The following is a 6231-nucleotide window of genomic DNA, read 5'->3' as shown; positions in this document are numbered from 1 at the left end:
TATATATTTGATCTTCATTGACAGTTTCTGGCTCATAGCTCCCAAAACATTTGGAATTTCCTGAACATATTTTGACAAGAGCAATGTGAGCATATTTTGTCATAATATTTGGTCTCTTGTCGTCAGTGCCTAAAAGCTCTTTAAAGCCATGAAGGTGAAATAGGTGTCTTGTTATTCATAACACATCCCTTTCCACCATAACTGGGTTTATATTAATGTGGTGACTTTTGGAGAGCCCTAGGTAACCAAAGGATGGGGAATAGTTGCCAGGAGACCCAACCAGATGATTAAAGACTTGGAACTTTCCATCCCACTCCCTGACTTCCTCTGGGGAGGGTAAAGGGCCTGGAGGATGAAGCAATCACCAATAGCCAATGATTTAATCAGTCGTGCCTATGTAATGAAACCTCCATAAAACCCCTAAAGGGCAGGGTTTGGAGAGCTTCCTGATTGGTGAACACATGGAGATTTGGGGAGAGTGGTGTGCTCAGAGAGGACATGGAGGCTCACACCCTTCCCACATACCTTGCTCTATGCATCACTCCCATCAGCTGCCCACAGCTATACCCTTTTAATAATATACTTGTAATCTAGTAAGTGAAATGTTTCCTGAGTTTTGTGAGCCATTCTAGCAAATTATTCAAACCCAAGGAGAGGGGTCACTGGATCCTTTGATATATAAGCCAGCCGGTCAGAAGTACAGGTAACAACCTGGACTTGCAATTGGCATTCTGAGTTAGAGGGTGTCAATGGAACCTCCAGTCTACAGCCAGTGGGTCAGAAGCACAGGTGATAATATGGGCTTGAGACTGGTACCTGAAGTGGGGGAAGAGCGGGGGCAGTTTGTGAGACTGAACCCTTGATCTGAAGCTATCTCCAGATAGATCACGTCAGAATTGAGTTGAATTGCAGAACTCAGCTTGCATGCAAAACATTACTTGGATGTGTGGGGAGCTCCCCCTTTCACCCCCACACATTGGAATTGGGTCAAGAACCCCAAGTAGTGGGTGATCAACCGAGTCATTATCTCTGAGAACTGAGTCAAAGAAGACTGAGAATTAAATCAGAGTTCCAAGCTATGTTCTTGCAAAACCCTAGGTTTCATGGAGTCCCTTTGGGGGTGAGTAGGGATCTGGGGAGAGGCAAGGTTACTGAATAAGGCTTAGCCAACCAAGGTTCCAAGTCTCTCTCCCTGCTTCAACCAAGTCTGCTCTCTTACCTTTGGGGTTCCATGTGAGATTTCCTCTGAAGAAAGTATTCTACTACTTAAGACAAAACTCTGAAATCTGCTGAAGCACTTTCTACCACCAAGACAAGGGCAAGAACATGGTGAGGAACTCTTTCTGCAGCACCGCCTCCCATCTAAAGCTGAGGGTCAAAACTAGAGCTGATGATTTCTAAGGCGTTTTTTCAACTCCAAAACATTTGAATTCTACTCTCTTGTTCCCAGCCCCTGAACAACAACCCCAGCTCAGACACCACCCATGTTCTGGTCTGATAATGACCTTTATGGAGATATATGACCTGGCTGGCGCTCATACATGGGCCTGATAACATTTATGGCCCTTTGAGGAGTGATATAAGAAACATCTATCTGATCACAGTGCCTTGAACTTTTTGATTTTGAGACTACTGGACTGAAACATGCACTTTGAGTTAGCAAACCCTTCCTCCTGCCACCCCTGATCTTTATCAGCTCTACAATCTTTCTGGCCTCAGGCAGTGTCTGGACAACATCTCATCCATGACTGCCAGCCTCCTATAGCAGAGAAGTTTATCTTTCTTGGTCAATGTCTGAGTATTCTCAATTTTTCTTGGTTTCTCGGGTGCTGTCATCTCTCTGTTTTCTGCCCAGGTGAAGATTAACCAGTTTTAGGTATCCAAAGATGCTCTTCCCTTGAATGTAACTTTCTAAGCTGTATCAACCTGCAGTAAAGGTCTGGGGAAGAAACACAACGATCCTGAAGAAAATCTGATTTTAGGGGAAGCAACTTTGTTTTCTTATGACAAAATCTCATTTCCAAGTCTAGGATCCAATTGCAAGCAAATGAAGCATGAGCAGCTGGATTTAAGAATCTTCTAAATTCAGATTTTTAAAGCCTGAAGTGAAACCATGCCCCACAGAGTTAGCAGAAGCTAGTAACTAATAGAAATTCTTGAGCTTGTCTTACAAAACAACAGATAAGGGAATAGCTTGTTAAAACCTCTTTGCTTGTAAACTGCCTTCATTGATTAAGCTCGCTTTAGTTATTTTTCTTTCTTTCTTTTTCTCTTTAATTACATACCTTCCCAGCTTCACACAACTCAGTTGTTTTACAGCAACTTGGGTCAACTCTTGCCCAATGTGAGCCGGCTGGAGTTGATTGGGGCCACAGACCCTAAAACTATGCCTTCGAAGGTATCTTGTCTCTTGATGTCAGGAGGCTGGAAAAGTCCACCCTCTCATCGAGCTAAGCGCCTGTATTTTGAATATGCAGAAGCTTGTAACCCAGATGCACCTGCGCAGAACACCAGTTACCTCACTTTTTCCCTACCTGCAATCACCTTTCCCCAAGCCTGACTCCCTGCTAAGGTGGGGGAAGGGTATAGCTCAAGTGGTAGAGCGCATGCTTAGCATACATGAGATCCTGGGCTCAAGCAAAAATCAATCAATCAATCAAGCTTTAAAAAAAGAGAGAGATACCCTGCTTATCCCATCAGTATCCCAACCCCCTCACCTTCAGAGAGGTGGACCTGAGACTTACTCTGCAGTCTCTTTGATTGTAAACTCTCCTTGTAAGTAAACTTTCTCAGCTGTAAACATTGGCATCTCAGCGTTTGGCTTGCTGCATGTCAGACAAGTTGACCTGGCCCAGTAACAGAGGCATAATATGCTTTTATAATACCTACGCTCTTCTTCCAAGATTTTGACCCTGTATTTTAAGAACTTTCACGGAGGGTCAAGTACATCTTCATTGTAAGGGAACATTATACTACCACATCCTGTGTAAGGTAAGAAAAAGGCAGCATGGTACCATGCCTTACAATTGTGCATAAGTTACCCAACTCATTTGCTCACCATGGTGGACATTTGTTGCTCTTGTATGCACAGCATCCTCTCTCTAAATCTTCCTTTGCAGAACAACCTCGACCCCACCTTCAACCTTATAATTTGTTAGGGTAACCCTCCCCCAGCTTTGTGGGTGGGCATGAGCCACAGGACAAAGTCAATCACTGCATTCCAGTCCCCAGCCCGGAGACTGAGTCATTGGACCTAGAACACCACTTGAGCCAACAGCAATTAGGCCTAGAAATTTATAGAAATGTTGGACAGCAGATGGACACTCTCCCTAGAGTTGGAGTTATAGGGATATGAACCTGGGGCTACTAGCACCCATCTTGCCCCCAAGACAAAAAGCTTACCTAAGTTTGGAGCCTACTCAAAGAAGGGCAGAGCAGAGGGATAGGGAGACAGGGTTCTGGATTCAGCTATGCCTGAAACCAGAGACAAAATAAATGTCCTTTTTTGCTCAGCTAAGTTTGAAATGGGTCTTCTATCACTTGTAGCCAGAAGAATCTTAAGAGATCCATTCTCTTTGGATCTTGCTATCTGAACCTTTAGAATGAACATGTTGAAAACTAGTCAGTGTTTCTCAGTGGAGGCACTAATGGCATTTGGTGGGACAATTCTTTATGGTATAAACTATTCTGGACATTCATTTTGGCCTCTGCCCACAAAATGCCAGAAGCACCCCTCAGTTATTATGACAACCAAAAATCCACCTCCTATCCCACTAGACACACACACATGCCTCCTAGGAGCATGTACTACCCCCTGTTGAGAACAAATGAACTACAAAAATCTCTCATTCTCCTCCTAACCAAGCTAAAATTAGCCATGCCATGTACCACAACTCAGATTCCCTGGGGTCCAGCATCAACTGAGAATAATTTAGTCTCTGTGTTCATTTATTTTTCAAATGAAGACACTAAGATACAGCTCTATGGTTAAACCTATCAAAGGATTATTGCAATTAATTACTCATATGAAATAACTCTAGCATAACCTCAAATGGATCTTTAACATTCCCAAGGAAAATATCTGAAATACTTTTGAAAACCATGTAGCTTGTAATTTGTCCCGTAAAAAGATAATTTTTACAAAACCCTGAAGTTTTTTAGTGGTCTTTTCATATGCTTAATTTGTCTATCGATAAAGGATTAAAATAATTTATAAAGCTACTCTGTGTCACCACCAATTTTCTGGACGTTTTTAATTACATCTTTAGCAAGAGCAATTGGCCAAAGAGATGGAGGTGGCGGGGGGCAGGGGTGTTCATTTTTTACAAACAAATGGGTCTTATTACTTCCCAAGCGTTACTGCAAGGATGACTACAGGATAACAATGAAATTGATGGCTGGCAGTCAGCTAGGATCATTCACTTCTCCACTCCAATCTCTTAGCTCAAATAATTTACTACATGTCATTCTTTGTTAGCCAAAACCACAAATGTTAAATCCTTGACTGCCAAGGACCCCTTGTATCTCATAGTTCTGTGTAAATGTAATAGAATAAAGTTTTCCATACTATTTATAAGTTATCAGTTTTAAAATCTATTTTTAATGACACCCTCTGTAATCTTTGTAGGGTTTTATTTGTTTGTTTCATTGAGGACTTTGCTTGTCTGGTTTTTGCGTTAAGCCATGGTTTTTTTTTTTGTTCTGTTGTTTTGTTTTGTTTTGTTTTGTTTTGTTTTTCTCTTCTTGACAATTCTGTGCTCTTAATATTAATTCTCGAACAAATGGTCTAAATTCTCCTTGGCATATTTGGATATGTTGGAGAGTGGGCTACGTTCCATGTGTTGCCTTTGAAATATGAGCACAATGAGATGACTTCACATCGCGTGAGCACGCCAACCACATTCAGGCTGAGGGCTACAGCCATGACACAGACAATCCTTTCATCTCAGCTCTCTTCAGAACTGCCGTAAATTATTGCTGCTGGATGTAGTGCCAGGATTGCAGGGCCAATTTTCATGTTTAGGAGGATTTGAGGGGTGCCCCGTACCACCCTACTGGCTCCGTTAGCTAATGACCTCCCCTCTCCACCTCAGCCCTTCTGTGAAACATGGTGGTGATTTTACACAACGGGATCTGCTCCTTGCAACAAAGCAGTAAGTTAGCTATTTGAAGGCTGAGAAAGAAGTACAATAGAAGTCACAGAAGTGAGACAGAAGGGAAAAAAGGGGGGAGGCCGTTAAACCACTTCAAAACTACTTTTAGAATTTCAGACTGTGTAGAAAGTGGCCCTGAAGCTCAGAGCAAAACCTCAATCTGTCATACGTTCATCTTTGAAGCCAGAAGTTGTTGAAAAGGCTGGCTATGAAAGCACAACCCCACACCTTCATGAACAATAAAATGGAGGAATTTCCTATGTTAGCTTTGCTTTAAATTACTGTGGCTGTCGTAAGTTGTCTCCCTCATCTTCTCTTTACCCCTTTGTCCTTTACCCCTACACCTTCATTCTTCAGATTTGGGGACATGCAAAGAAACTGAGATTTCATTTTCAGTAGACTACACCACGACCAAGCCCCACGTGGGGCTGTCTGTACATCAGAGAAATAGAAAGCTCTTGCATCTTGTCCTTCCCTCCTTTGTTGGAAGTAATCACCTCCAGCTGAGCCAAGTTGATTGCGTGATTGTTCAGTTTTCACATGATTTGGGGGCAGCCTCATCATGAATGTACATCTTTGATGGAAGAAAGAAGCTCCAGGAAATAAACAGTTTAAGGATTTGGAGTTGGAGCTGAAAACATGGATGGCTTCGTTCTTATGCCAACTGCTTCACCATCTAAAACATTTCTCCAGTTTGAAGGATCTGTCTTTTCTCTTCCAGCCACAACCCTCAAGCTACAATAACAGACTCAACGATTTTTTTTCAGATGCCAAATTTATGAATACTCTTTTATGAATATTTTCCTTTGAACTCATTTCTCTTGAAGAAGATAAATAGCCCTATGTATTGCAGGGTTGACAGTAATAGACAAAGAATACAAATTGTTCTCTTAGGGGCAGTAAAATTCACCAAAATGCATATAGAAAAATTCCAAGTACAATATAATGTTTATGGAGCCCTGCTTTTGCAGCTATAATTTTTTAAAAAGCAGTATTTCTGACTGGCATGTATTATACAGAACTATTTCAAAGATTAATATCAAGATTAATACCTTAAAATGTCTCCTTTTATGGGGTA

This window comes from Camelus ferus, chromosome 15 (genome assembly GCF_009834535.1).
Source record: "Camelus ferus isolate YT-003-E chromosome 15, BCGSAC_Cfer_1.0, whole genome shotgun sequence".
Taxonomy (NCBI): domain Eukaryota; kingdom Metazoa; phylum Chordata; class Mammalia; order Artiodactyla; family Camelidae; genus Camelus; species Camelus ferus.
The sequence above is the reverse complement of the archived record's forward strand: the minus strand, read 5'-3'. Positions refer to the sequence as shown.